At 34.4% G+C, this 15,225-nt stretch overlaps 2 long non-coding RNA genes across 4 annotated transcripts; both read left to right on the forward strand.

The window, feature by feature from the left end:
• Nucleotides 1-1,949: 1,949 nt before the first annotated feature.
• On the forward strand, nucleotides 1,950-5,013 carry LOC131537481 (uncharacterized). Of its 2 annotated transcripts, none has more exons than XR_009270295.1 (5): nucleotides 1,950-2,641; nucleotides 2,940-3,117; nucleotides 3,199-3,366; nucleotides 4,132-4,227; nucleotides 4,330-5,013. It is a non-coding gene; the product is annotated as an uncharacterized LOC131537481 (long non-coding RNA). The 2 variants fall into 2 exon arrangements; XR_009270294.1 differs by having other exon boundaries at nucleotides 1,956-2,641; nucleotides 3,030-3,117.
• Nucleotides 5,014-9,169: 4,156 nt separating this feature from the next.
• LOC131537789 (uncharacterized) lies at nucleotides 9,170-11,321 on the forward strand. 2 transcript variants are annotated; one of them, XR_009270386.1, is made up of 4 exons: nucleotides 9,170-9,455; nucleotides 10,689-10,758; nucleotides 10,871-11,022; nucleotides 11,195-11,276. It is a non-coding gene; the product is annotated as an uncharacterized LOC131537789 (long non-coding RNA). The 2 variants fall into 2 exon arrangements; XR_009270385.1 differs by having other exon boundaries at nucleotides 10,871-11,321.
• The last annotated feature ends 3,904 nt before the right edge of the window (nucleotides 11,322-15,225 follow it).

Raw genomic sequence — 15,225 nt, forward strand, 5'->3', positions numbered from 1 at the left:
ACACATGGGTTACTTTTTATCCCTGTGTTCACCAAACCCATCTTGAGTGATTGCTGCTAAAAAGCTCATTTGTTTAGTTTCATCTGACCATAGAAGTCAGTCCCATTTGAAGTTCCAGTCGTGTCTGATAACTGAATATGCTGGAGTTTGTTTTTGGATGAGCGAGGAGAATTTTTCTTGAAACCCTCCCAAACAACATGTGGTGATGTAGGTGCTGTTTGACAAGTTTTTTAAAGGTTTTCTGACCCCGAGACTCAGCTATTTTCTGCAATTCTCCAGCTGTGGTCCTTCGAGAGTCTTTAGCCACTCAAACTCTCCTCCTCACCGTGTATTAGGACGATATAGACACACGTCCTCTTCCAGGCAGTTTCGTAACATTTTATGTTGATTGGAAATTCTTAATTATTGTCCTAATGGTGGAAATGAGAATTGTCACTGCTCTAGCTCTTTTCTTAAAGCCACTTCACTAATTTGTGAAGCTCAATTATCTTTTGCTGCACATCAGAAATATATTCTTTGGTTTTTCTCATTGTGATGGATGATTAAGGGAATTTGGGCTTTGTTTGCCCTCCTATTTATATTTCTGTGAAACAGGAAGCCATGGCTGGATAATTTCATGTTCATAATCACCCTGGAGTGCTCAAAATTGTGAATATACTTCAGAGATATTTTACTCATAAGAATTTCTAGGGGTGCCAATAATTGTCCAATGTGTATTTGAGAAAAACATTTATTTCATAATGATATTTCCCCCCATTTTAAATTCTTATTATCCAATGAAAGGTTAGATTTTTGTGATTTTTTTAAATAAAAGATCAAAAGGATCAACAATACAGATTAATTTTCACAGCCTTCTTTGATCATATTTACCAAGGGTGCCGATATTTTTGGCAATGAGTGTATAGATGTTTGTGTTTCTATGAATTCCTACTCACATGCAATACATTTTAACGTATTCAAACATTATGAAATGTCATACTTATTATCTTTGCCTTACTGTAATATTATGAATTTCAGTTATATTTGTGTGTATTCAGCATAGGCTGCATTTTATTGAGGGTTACAAGTACACACATGCAGTGTTAATCTTAAAAAGTAATTAATTAACAAAATCAAATAAGATCTTACAGGACAAATTTTAAATCCCATTAAATCAAACACAATGTCCAATAAGATTCTAAGCATCAAATAAAATCCTACAGGACAAAGTGAAATTCCATTAAAATCAATCAGAATGTCCAATAGGATTCTAAGAATCCAGTAAAGCCGGGCTCACACTGTGCGATTTTTTAAAAGTCCTTTAGGACTGTACTTGTCAGACTGTACGAACATGATGATCATGTCACACTGTGGGATCTCAGTTGTCATTAATGTCAGACTGTACGACAGTCAAGACGCGTTAAAAACGGCTGCGCGCAAGAAAACTTGTCTGGAGTTTTACATTATCAACCCATACACGTCCAGTGACCGCGAACTGCACTGCATGCGGGACCGAAATGTTGGCTGTCATGAAAAGTGTACGAACGGCGGTAATACCGGCGTGTTTAAGAAGAATAGTGTATGTATTCATACACATGCACATGAAAACAGCGGCGCAGTGTTTATATAAAAAAGAAACATATCAGATGAATTCCGTGAGCGGAGGACGGGAGCGCCGGAATTTATAGCTGAGAGAATAATTCTCTAGCATTAATTCTGCTCATAGCTTGCCTTGAAAAACGGAGACAGATTGACATCCATCGTACGGGTAGTCACACTGCAGGACTGTTTGCCAAATCTTCTGACACTGCCAGAATTTCGTCGGAGGTGAAATTTGATCGCAACGGCCATTAATCGGCTGTCGGTGAACATGTCAAACCAGCAATCAAAGACTACACTGTAAACCCAAACAGTATAACTAACTTATAATGGAAAGTACCTGGTACTCAAAATGTGCCAAAAAGTTTAGCTAACTATTATTTTTGAGTTCATTCAACATCTATCAGAGATTTAAGTTAACAGTAAATATTGTTTTGAGTTTTTACAACTACACTAAAGTTAAGAGTTTATGGAACTTGAAAAATAGATTAAACCATAATCAAATATTTTAATGTCAAACATACGCCCTCTAGTGGCGGTTTTTACCCAAGAGTGACGTCATCGCTGAACGTGCACGCGCGTGTTTCCACAGATACCCAGATGTTCGCGCATGCAGGGCAGTTGGATTCGAGAGCTGTCCAAATACATGTATTTTTATTTCGATGGCTACAAAAATATGCAAGTATTCAGCTGTTTCAAATAATGTTGCAGTCTAATTATAGTCGATATCGGCTACACTCACACCATCCACACACGTTAGGTTTTCCAGTTAATACAATGTGTACAGTTTTTCAGAATATTTAGAATTAGCTACCAGTTAAAGTGTACAAACATATCTAAATGTCTCTAACGTTAGGATATTAAATGATGCAGCGCACATGCATTATTTATGTTAACGTTAGGTCTTTCTGAACATTTCGTCGTGTATTTTTTCTATACGTGAAGTCAGCTGCAGGTTATCTGATGAAAGTACCTGTTCTATCTGTTTAAAAGTCATATAAAAGTCATCTGAACCTAACAGGCCTGTCGAGTCCACGTTGTTCCCGCAATTCCAGTTCCTAAGGTGAGCCAAGAACGTTATTGTAAATATAATCTTATTAGACTAACATTAAAAAACTGTTATTAAAAATTGCCTCACTGATGTAATTTTTGTAAATTTGAAGTTAAATGTTATTTCATTTTAATAAGGCCTATATGTCTTTAGGATTGTCACTGCCTGTTAAAATTCAAATTTTTTTGAAAAGTGCCAAATAAGGTTGTCTTTTGTTTTGAAAGATTGTTGAAAAAGGATATTAAATGATGCAGTGCATATGCAGTCTTACAGTTTTGGCTTTCTGAAAATGTTTGTATTTTTTGTATAGGTGGAGTCAGCTGCAGATCATTTGATGAAAATCCATGTTCAATCTGTTTTATTTGTGTTATCATTTCTTCGACCTTTTGCTGCATAAAAGTAACTTACGCAGGAATGAGATCATTACCAGTCCATCACCAGTGAAAGAGATCCTTGGACGCTGGCCAGCTCTACGTTTGAAATCACAGGTATAATTAAGTGTGTGTTTAAAAAGCGTCTTTAATATTTCAGTCGATTTGTTGACGTGCTTTTCTTGTCTTCTGTTTCAGGTATGTGCTGAATTTCAGCGCATTACCAACCAGAATTTGACAAACACATTTTACGCAGAGCTAGACCGCCACAGTTTTCGCCTGATGACTTTATATCGACAGAGAGCAGCGAAGACTGGAAAAACTGCTGATGCACTTGCTGAATTTCTTCGGGGTCATGACTTAAAGGTATCATCGCCAATTGTTGTTTAATGCTTCAACAGACAATGTTTTGACTTTATATATTGAATATTATCACTTGATCTAAATATATGTCTAACTATGACTTGGATTTATCATGTACTAAGTGATGAGTAAACATTTTCAGCATTTTTAGTATTTAATTTAGAATACACTTTATTAAGACTTTTTAAAAACTTCACTTAATTAAAAACTTCTGATGTGTCTTTGTGTACTTTTAAAGAGATAGTTCACCAAAAAATGAAAATTCTGTCATGAATTACTCGCTCGTTATGGAAGAATGCTTGTAACCAAACAGTTTTTGGCCCCCCCATTGACTACCATAGAAGGAAAAACTACAATGGTGGTCAAAAGTGCCCCAGAACTATTTGCTGTCCTACATTCTTCCAAATATCTTGTTTTGTGTTCAACAGAACAACAAAATATAAAGCATTTTTTCCTACTATGGTAGTCAAAGGGGTCCAAGAATTGTTTGGTTAGAAACATTCTTCCAAATATCTTTCTCTGTGTTCATCAGAACAAAGACATGTATACAGATTTGGGACAATTCAAAGGTGAGTAAATGATGACAGAATTTTTATTTTTGGGTGAAGTATCCCTTTAAGAGTCAGGGCTCTTACTGTGATCACTTGTTTTATGTATGCATTGATCAACTTTTTGGCATTCATTCCGTGTCAAGTTAGCGTTGTTTGGTTTTGTGCTGGCTAAAACGTGTGTGTTCCACTTTTAACATTGTTTTCAATGAACTGTAAGGATCAACATGATGTACACACAAGCTGAACAACAGTGCTCTGTGTGCTTCCTGTGTATCTGAGAGAAGACGCCTCAAAATTCTTTAAAACATGCACGGTAAATCGCTTATTCTGCATATTTCTTAGGATTATATTTCAGCATTTTTTTCACACCAGTAAGATAGCATTTGGTAATTGTTTCAATACTTTTTGCATCCAGATTGAAGATGAATTAGAAGAGCCAGATGTTGATTCATCAGTTGCCCTTTTGACCTTCGTCCGAGAACTCCCAGACATTGCTCTTCAGCACAATCAAGAGAAGATTTCGATCATCCTTGAGAATGAAGTTGTCATAACAGGCCTGCAGAGACTCTCTGATGCTTTCCTTTTGATGTTTGGCTTAATCTATGCATTGGATCTTTCATATCCAAAAGAGATGGCCAACACATTTGAGTTTATTCAGAAGGTTCTTTTGGGTCTTGATGATGGCAAACTTAAGCCAAGGGTGCTGGCTCTAAAGAATGACTTGCTGATTCATGCACAGTAATTTTATACTGTTTGCCTGTGTTGTGTTGTTTTCTTTGATATCAGGCATATGTGCAAGATTTCAACAAGAGTTCTTATTAAAAGAATGGTGCTTTGCCTAAAATGTAAACAAAAACAAAAATAGCAATTTCTTCTGTCACAAAGTTCAATAAAATTTGTAGACAGCAGATCAAGAAAGCTTATTCCTGTTTTGTATTCATTAAGGTAATATTTTAATTGATTTTCTTTGACCAGGTGTGCCTTTTTTTGTAGCACAGAACTGTTTTCACTGTTTTTGTTGGCATAATGGCTGTTTAGGTAATATTTAAATGTATTTTCTTTGACCTGGTGTGCCTTTTTGTTGCACAGAACTGTTTAATGTCTCATGTTTTATAATAAATTTTTGTACTTTGTTTAATGATTTTCAGATTTGTAATTTGTACTAAGTTGTAAAATTTAGATATTTGAGTACAGGGAACTTAGGAAAAACAAGGCAATCAGTTGCTACAAAATATTTAAGTAACATTACTACTACAATTTAAGTAACATAAATTATATAATTTAATTGAATAACATTTAAAGTTCCTTAAACTAAGTTTAGATAAATGAAAAATGTTGATATATATATGAGGGATATTTTAATTAAGTGAAGTAATTAAAGTTGTCAGTACTCAAAACTTTGAGTTGAACTAAAATAAAAATGAACAAAACCCTAAATATATATTTTGATTTAAATTAATGTTTATTTATAATTAACATTTACTCCAAATATCTTTCTCTGTGTTCATCAGAACAAAGACATGTATACAGATTTGGGACAATTCAAAGGTGAGTAAATGATGACAGAATTTTTATTTTTGGGTGAAGTATCCCTTTAAGAGTCAGGGCTCTTACTGTGATCACTTGTTTTATGTATGCATTGATCAACTTTTGGCATTCATTCCGTGTCAAGTTAGCGTTGTTTGGTTTTGTGCTGGCTAAAACGTGTGTGTTCCACTTTTAACATTGTTTTCAATGAACTGTAAGGATCAACATGATGTACACACAAGCTGAACAACAGTGCTCTGTGTGCTTCCTGTGTATCTGAGAGAAGACGCCTCAAAATTCTTTAAAACATGCACGGTAAATCGCTTATTCTGCATATTTCTTAGGATTATATTTCAGCATTTTTTTCACACCAGTAAGATAGCATTTGGTAATTGTTTCAATACTTTTTGCATCCAGATTGAAGATGAATTAGAAGAGCCAGATGTTGATTCATCAGTTGCCCTTTTGACCTTCGTCCGAGAACTCCCAGACATTGCTCTTCAGCACAATCAAGAGAAGATTTCGATCATCCTTGAGAATGAAGTTGTCATAACAGGCCTGCAGAGACTCTCTGATGCTTTCCTTTTGATGTTTGGCTTAATCTATGCATTGGATCTTTCATATCCAAAAGAGATGGCCAACACATTTGAGTTTATTCAGAAGGTTCTTTTGGGTCTTGATGATGGCAAACTTAAGCCAAGGGTGCTGGCTCTAAAGAATGACTTGCTGATTCATGCACAGTAATTTTATACTGTTTGCCTGTGTTGTGTTGTTTTCTTTGATATCAGGCATATGTGCAAGATTTCAACAAGAGTTCTTATTAAAAGAATGGTGCTTTGCCTAAAATGTAAACAAAAACAAAAATAGCAATTTCTTCTGTCACAAAGTTCAATAAAATTTGTAGACAGCAGATCAAGAAAGCTTATTCCTGTTTTGTATTCATTAAGGTAATATTTTAATTGATTTTCTTTGACCAGGTGTGCCTTTTTTTGTAGCACAGAACTGTTTTCACTGTTTTTGTTGGCATAATGGCTGTTTAGGTAATATTTAAATGTATTTTCTTTGACCTGGTGTGCCTTTTTGTTGCACAGAACTGTTTAATGTCTCATGTTTTATAATAAATTTTTGTACTTTGTTTAATGATTTTCAGATTTGTAATTTGTACTAAGTTGTAAAATTTAGATATTTGAGTACAGGGAACTTAGGAAAAACAAGGCAATCAGTTGCTACAAAATATTTAAGTAACATTACTACTACAATTTAAGTAACATAAATTATATAATTTAATTGAATAACATTTAAAGTTCCTTAAACTAAGTTTAGATAAATGAAAAATGTTGATATATATATGAGGGATATTTTAATTAAGTGAAGTAATTAAAGTTGTCAGTACTCAAAACTTTGAGTTGAACTAAAATAAAAATGAACAAAACCCTAAATATATATTTTGATTTAAATTAATGTTTATTTATAATTAACATTTACTCAAAATAACTAGCTATATGCTTACTAATGATATTTAAGTTTGCAAACTTAAAAAAATAGCAGCAATCAGTTGCCTTAATTTTTTTGAGTTAGCAGAATTTATCCGGGTTTACAGTGTACGGATTTTAGCCTAGGATTATAGGAATCTTTTAGGATTTTCAAAATTTGTCCCAGACGACCAAATCGTGGCCAAAATCGCACAGTGTGAGCCGGGCTTAAGATTCCTAAAGGATAAACTGAAATTCCAATAGGATTTTTTGACAAGGGGCAGGTTTCATTAGTCTGTCCGTTTAAACGTCTGCATTTAGCTTCAAATGGCGTTTTTGACGACAGTAAAAATGATTTGCATTTCGCTTCTGACATCCAAAGGCACAACAGTACATTTTATCTCTTATTCTGTGGATTTTTCCCGTTTCACTCTGCTTGTTACCGTGTGTTTCTGTCGGGGCCAAAAGTCTTCAAACGGAACGCGTGAAATTTAACCATGTCTACACGCACAATTTGTCCGCGTTAACACGGCAAATTTAAACGCGTTTCTTTTGTACATATAGACACGCACATTTTGGCCGTGTTAAGGCGGCGATTTTTGCCGCGTTTATTTGGTGCGTGTAAAGACGCACAGTTTGTATGGCAAGCCAAAAGGGTCAGATTTACGCTATAGATAAATCGCGTTAACATACAAACGCCGTCAAATACGGCGTTTTAAACAGTATTTGCGGCGCAAAATATGCAGTTGTGATTACAAACGCCGTAAAAACCGCGCGAAAATACGTCAATGGCTCGGTATCTGCCGGCCTTTTAGTGCACATGAAAAGCGCAGCTTTTTACAACGTTCATATTACCATATGAAGCCATAAAAAACGCCGTTTTAGTTGCACAGAGCGCTCGTCACTTATGGCGTTTTGCTTATAGTATAATGAGCCACGCCCATTGATTTCCACAGCCAGTAATATTGAACAGTTCTCACCCAATCAATGATGCACAGAACCAGACCAGAACAATTCAGCACAGATCATTTGTGGTAATCCAATTTGCATGAGTTATTTGCCATTAAATAAGCAGAAACCTCATATCATTGATATTACCTAAAAAGTTAAAGTAAATACATTAGAAAACTGCACGCTCTCAAAGACGTGCATTTAATACATGCGCGGAATAGTCACACACTGGACGAGAAGCACAGCGCTCACAGGTACAACTTACAGGTATTGCACCCAATTCAAGACAGCAGTCAAACAGCTCATATAAAATCCCACTTCAGGAATGAACAAAGTTGCATCGATGAGTTTGAAGTACGGTGTTTGTTTTTCAAAACGGAGCAAACGGAAAGAGAAAGGCGATCTATTAGCTCCCTATATAAAGCATATGGACAGAAAGACAAAGGTTTATGTCCCCACCTATCTCGAAAGCAAACCTACGCCCTTGTTACTAACTACAGTTTGCGAATTGGATTACCACAAATGATCTGTGCTGAATTGTTCTGGTCTGGTTCTGTGCATCATTGATTGGGTGAGAACTGTTCAATATTACTGGCTGTGGAAATCAATGGGCGTGGCTCATTATACTATAAGCAAAACGCCATAAGTGACGAGGGCTCTGTGCAACTAAAACGGCGTTTTTTACAGCGTCATATGGTAATATGAACGTTGTAAAAAGCGGCGCTTTTCATGTGGACTAAAAGGCTGGCAGATACGGCGCCATTGACTTATTTTCGCGCGGTTTTTACGGCGTTTGTAATCACAACGGCATATTTTGAGCCGCAAATACTATTTAAAACGCCGTATTTGACGGCGTTTGTATGTTAACGCGATTTATCTATAGCGTAAATCTGACCCTTTTGGCTTGCCATAAGTTTGACCGCATTAAGACGACATATTTGAACTTGTTTCTCAACGCGCACATTCTGGCCGTGTTAAGGTGGCAATTTTGAACTTAAGGCATTACAATCTATATTACCCTCATATTAATGCTTGCTTTAGTTTATGGCGTCATTAAGTAGGCCGAATAAATGTAATGAGATGTAAAGAGTTTTGTTGTTTATTTTATTTTTATAGGATACTCTCCCAGGTCCGTGTACCTTCTGGTCATTTTAACAGAAATTAAGCTAGATTTGTCTCTTTTTGTCATGGGTTAAAAATTGGAATATGTTTTAATATTAATTGTTTTATCCTTAAACATGTTTTGAATGTGTGAGCGGCTCTGAAACACCTTGTACACTGTAAAAAATTGGTGTAGTTTCTACAGCAAAATTTTACAGAATTTTACTGTTTAAACATTTTACAAGATGTAGCTGTAATTCGCAATGCATTATGGGTCAAATAAGGTTTTACAGTTGTTAACTGTATATTTCCATGTCAACTGTAATTAATTTACAAGAAGCAGGTGTTATCACTGTAGCTCCTGCTTTTTACACTACTTTACTGTAGTGTGGCATTATGGGATTGCTTGCGCATCGTTCAAATCTGAAATCCAGCCGACTGGAGCAGTGCCAGAACGATTGAAGATTAGAGGCTTTATTCATAATTCCTGGTAAATTCACTTAATTTTACTTAATAAATATATCCTTTTATATTTATTTAAGTTAATGTATAAGTGGTATCATGTCACAATAGCCTGCTATCACACTTTTAGACAAGCGGCCTTGGTATGTGCAGCCTTGGTAAACTGGAAATTGCTATCATAGCATAGTTAGGCTAATGCTGCATTTTTCTCATTGTGGCAGTTTAATTTTCTTATTGAGAGCATTTAAAGTAGTGTTTACCCAACTTTTAACGTAATGCCCAGCTCGAACGATTGTCATAGTAACGTTAACTTCTATCTGTCGAAATAACTGACCAACAGCAAAATATGTGAAATTTCATTTGTTTATGTGTTCAACTGTCCCATACTGACGTGACATCTTACTATAATTAGAAAAAACATGTAAATTATAAATTGTGTCTATTGCCACTAGTAGTTGTACTCTACATTAAAGCTTTTTTTTGTGAAATACATCTTTACATGCCCGATTGGACAAGTTAGCCTGATTAAAACTTGAGTGAAAAAAAAAAAACTAGGGAAGCATGGAAACGCGAGACTGATTCTGATTTTGCTAATGTTACATTCAACAAACAAATAACCTTAACAGCACACAAACTCACGGAAGAAACATGAGGTAAATGTTCAAACTGTTGAGTTTATTTATAACACATGATATTGTTAAGTAGCATAAGTGATCTGTTGCTGATTATCACGATTGCAAATGTTACCTAGTTCAATAAACAATTAGTTAACATTAAGTTACTTACTTTTTAGACACAATATTGACTGTTGTTTTATTTCACCAACGAAAATCGTTCCAAACGAAGATCAAAAGCAAAACTCAGCGGTGTTTTTACTGAATGATTCAGCATTCTGAACGAATCGGTATGATGAATGACTCAATTGACTCACTCATTAAATTATTTGCTGCCACCTAATGGTGGTTTAGTTTCACGTTTAAAAAATATCATTGCATTTTTACAACGTTTCTTATTTGTAATTTCAAAAATTAATGTAAAACCTTAATGTCATAACACAGTTGTAATTTTGCATTATAAATTATTTAATTTGATTGGTGGTATAGTTCTACAATGTATTGTTATAATTGAATTTATTAATCAAATGTAAAAGTTTATTTTAAAATATATGCCTTTTTGGCATATGTTCATTTTGGTCTCATTTATGTAAATGCATTTTATTTATTTTTTTAAACCACAAGATAATTTTCATTATTTCTTGTAGGTGCAAAGAATAGCAGATGATGTGGAGAAATGTTTGATGTTTCAAGACTCTCTGAAGCTGATTATATTAGGTAATGTATTAATTCTGTTGTAAATCATTTGATAAACTTGTATTTTAGATTACATTTTATATTGAAATACTGTATTGTAAGTTATATTATTGCTTCTATTTATTCATTTCAGGTGCACCCAGTGGTTTTTGACTAGGCCTATTCGAGGGTCACATGGTTGTGAATTCACACCTCAACTTTGCGGCTGGATTTTCAATCTTATTACAACTTCAGCCTGGCGTCCCGGGAGCAGGCGTCTTTTGCACACTTGAATTAATTTCAAAGGTAACATGTTTTACTTGAGTAATTTCATTTGTGAAAAAGATTACTTATTTAGTTTAAGCACTGGTAAATGCTGATTGTATTGTAAAAGTGGCATTTTTACATTTATTTTATTGAGCTAGTTTCATTCAATACTGAACTTTATTCTAAAGCTTCTGCTTGTTTTTATGTGCAGATGTTTTGTTGGAATCACAACACTCACTGGATACAAGACGGATACATAGAGGCAAAACAAGTGGAAAGGTCTCAGAGAAGAGGAACAACCCTCGTGTGTGCTCATCTCAGAAAGTTGATGGACTTTCAGTATGTATTTATTAAATTGTCTTTTGCAGGAATATTCTAAATTTAATATAACATAGCTCAAACAACAGAATTTGTGGTATAATGTTGATTCCAGCATTTTATTTTAATCCTTTAACCAAAATTATACAAATTCTGTTGATTGACCTTAATTTTTTTTATAGAAAGTAAATGTTCTACTCAGAATATGGCTTATTTTTTGTGATATAACAGTTATTTGTAGTTATTTTGCGATGCTATGTTATTTTTATGATAAGATTTTAACTGTTGAAAGACTGACATTTTTATTTTTACCAGTAAAAGCCTTGCAATGTCTTTGTGCCAGTTTTAATAAATATTTATTTGCAACATCTTTGACTTGGTTTTTATTCATTTGTAAATGTATTACGATAGTTCTCATGATAATTCATTTAAATCAGTATTTTACTGTTTACTGTTAAAATTATTATTTGCAGCATTTTCATTGTTAAATTATTACAACATCATCTTGGATTTAGGGGTATTTACAGGATTTTATTGGCAACTTTTGTTGCCAGGTAAATACTGTACTTTCGTGAGATTACAAAATATTGCTGTAAAATATATTTACAGGATTTTATTGGCAACTTTTGTTGCCAGGTAAATACTGTACTTTCGTGAGATTACAAAATATTGCCGTAATATAAATTACAAGTTTAATTCAATGTTACTGTAAAAAATACTACAAATTACTGTATTTCACATACAGCAATTAACTGTGATTTGCTTTGCAGTATTATACTGTAATCCATTTTACAGCAATTAACATCATTTTTACAAGATTTTATTGGCAACTTTTTTGCCAGTAACATCCTGTAAATTCTACAGTACGTTTTTTACAGTGTATGCATGTACATCCCTTCAGTTCATAATTCCAAAGTATAGCCTATAATTGGGACTTAAGACATTGCAGTAGACTAATTATTACTGTGAAAACTTAAGTAGGCCTAAAGTTTTATTATAAATTATTAATAAAAATAAATATTAGTTATTTTAACGTGGGGTTTGGGTTTTTCCCATGAAACACAAACTGTTATTATGTAGCCTAAATCTTTTTTTAAATAATAACAGTTAAAAGTGTTATATTTAATCTAAATGTGTAAATATAAAGCATTGTTTACTTTATCTATTACACAGTAATGAGTGCTGCTGCGCTCATAGTCTAATTACAACGTTTACTGTTAAATCCTGTTAGGTGCATGACAAGATTTATAGATCTGGGCCTGTAAGAATTAAATTACGAAGAACCACTGATTGGAGATGATTTTACTTTTACTTTGCCTCATAAGCCTTCTGCATGCTATATTTTTTCAGCGGCTTTGAAAAAGCGGTGGGGGGGACAGAATCGACTTTGGTGGGGGCATGTCTCACCCCCCTGCAAATTACGCCTATGATTATTATTATTAATGTTATTATTAATTATAAAACTTTGCTTATGTTTTTACTGCATTTTGAAGTCGCGCATGGATTCTGTTTTCCACGCTTACATACAGTAATGGACTTAAACCATCAGCTTTGAACCCGCAAGGGTAAACTGCACATCTACATTTGGGTTTTATTCTCTGTAGTCCGATCAGGCAAACACAGCCCGTGTGAAATGGTTCTGTGAGTGGGCTGTGGGTTTGTTGTCTCTGCAGTGTTAAAGCAGGCAAATCTGTCGAGCAAAAGGAATTTAAGTGGATATAATAAATATTTGCTAAAACTCACGTGGTCCTGTGTTGAAAATCTATGACGTTTCTTAAAAACTATGAACAGGATTGCCGCTAGCAACTGGGGCTATAGATAAAGTTAAGCAAAACAAGCAACATGCACTGATGTAGTATGACAAATCATGACATAAGACTGACATCACACACAACGTAGCAATGCATTATCCTCACGAACAAATATCACGTCTGACGTTTACATACGTATACGGCAGTGTACCATTACGACATTCTTCGCGAACAAACTTGACGTCTGACGTTTGTATACGTTGGGGGTATACGTATACAAACGTCAGACGTAATATTTGTTCGTGAGGATAATGCATTGCTACGTTGTGTGTGATGTCAGTCTTATGTCATGATTTTTTCCCCTCTCTTTAGTTTAACGGTCTTTCGCGGGTAGAAAAACCAACAGTTTATGGCTCTTTTAAAAATGTTTTAGCACACTGTCAAAGGACCTTTTCTGACTGCGTGCAGCTGGCTTCTTCTAACCACACTGATGAAGATTTGAATGTTGTGAATGTGATAATAAGTATGTCCAAAATATGCTGCGTTTAGCCTATATGAACGATGGCTGACTTGATGCAACTTGAAATTAGATGATATGGAAAAAAATTCCTCTTACAATAGCGATCAGTGGATGTTGAATGGATGGCTAATAAAACGTATGTAATGATGAATTTAATTCCATTATCTGTAAGTGAAAATTTAGGCCTATTTATAGTCCTAATTTATAGTCCTATATGCACTTTAGTTTGTCTGAATCACATGCACATTTAAAAAATGATTGCTTATAAATGATGCCCCAGGTGTCTCTTAGAAACATTATTTCCTACAGTAAAGAAGAAAATATGGTCAACGTATTTAGTGTATTGATGTTAATTTTTCGAACTGAGTAGGCCTACATCAAAAAATAAACTATCATTTGTTATAAATAAATATAAAACTTTCGTTCTATATTAGTACTACAATTATAATAAAAATTATAATTATACATATACATAAAAAAATATCTAAATATTAACACATATACAATTATAAAAAATGCAATAATACAATTCTGCTTAGGGCACCCATTTGGCCAGCAGCGGCCCTGCTAGATTGACCAAACTTGTCATATCCTCCGTGATCGACTGCAATGACAGAACATACAAAAAACGGGAGTTTAATCGTAATAAATATAATGCAAGAATAAGCTAAATAATATCAAAAATAAATGTAAATCAGTCCGATTATTCCTCTGGGAGCAATTTGTATTTTGAATCTTTTTAAAGGGGTGGTTTACTGCGATTTCACTTTTTTCATTTTAAATAGTGTGTAATGTTGCTGTTGGTGCATGAACAGTATCTGCAAAGTTGCTGCGCTGAAAGTTCAACGTAAGCGGAGATATCGTCTTTTAAAAATCAGGAAGTTTAATGCATACAAAAACGACTCATATGGGACTACAACGAGATACTTCCCAGGTTGCATACGTAAAAAACCCATAAATTTGCATCAACCCCTCCCTCCAGAACATGCAAAAGAGGGGGCAAGGCCATGTTCTGCGGCTTTGTCGAAGAGGAAGAGTTATAGTGGAGAGTTGTAGCCATGCCGTCGAAACGGTGTTATTTTCACCCAGCTGTCAGGTCTTCTGTGTTCGGGCTTCCTACGGATGCTGTAGTTCGTCAACAATGGTTAAAATTTATGTTTGATTATGTTCCTGACAATTACAATCCTAATTTAGCTCTCTGTGCTGCGCATTTTACGGAAGACAGCTTCCAGAATCAAGAGAGTTCAGAGTTCAATGCCGGATTCACACAGAAACTATTACTAAAACATGGAGCAGTTCCAACTTTAAAACCAGAGGCAGCAGTTGTTGGGCCACAACCTGTAAGTAAGATTTCATAATTGTAAATGTGTTTGCATGTATAATTTCAGATGTAATGTTTTAGTTTTATCAAGGACGTAAACAAATGCCAACGCTGGCTTTAGAAAGGGAATTTAGAAAGAAAATTTAGATGGGTTTAGAAAGCGGCTTACAATAAAGGTGAAATATATTAAAAATAAGGCGTTTTTTAACAAACGAAACACGAAGACATGTTATATTGCACCCCATAAACACAATCAAACAAAGAAAAAAAGCAGTAAACCACCCCTTTAAAGCTTGTTGTTTTGTAGAACATTACAGTTATATATGATATGA

This window comes from Onychostoma macrolepis, chromosome 03, assembly GCF_012432095.1.
Source record: "Onychostoma macrolepis isolate SWU-2019 chromosome 03, ASM1243209v1, whole genome shotgun sequence".
Lineage (NCBI taxonomy): Eukaryota > Metazoa > Chordata > Actinopteri > Cypriniformes > Cyprinidae > Onychostoma > Onychostoma macrolepis.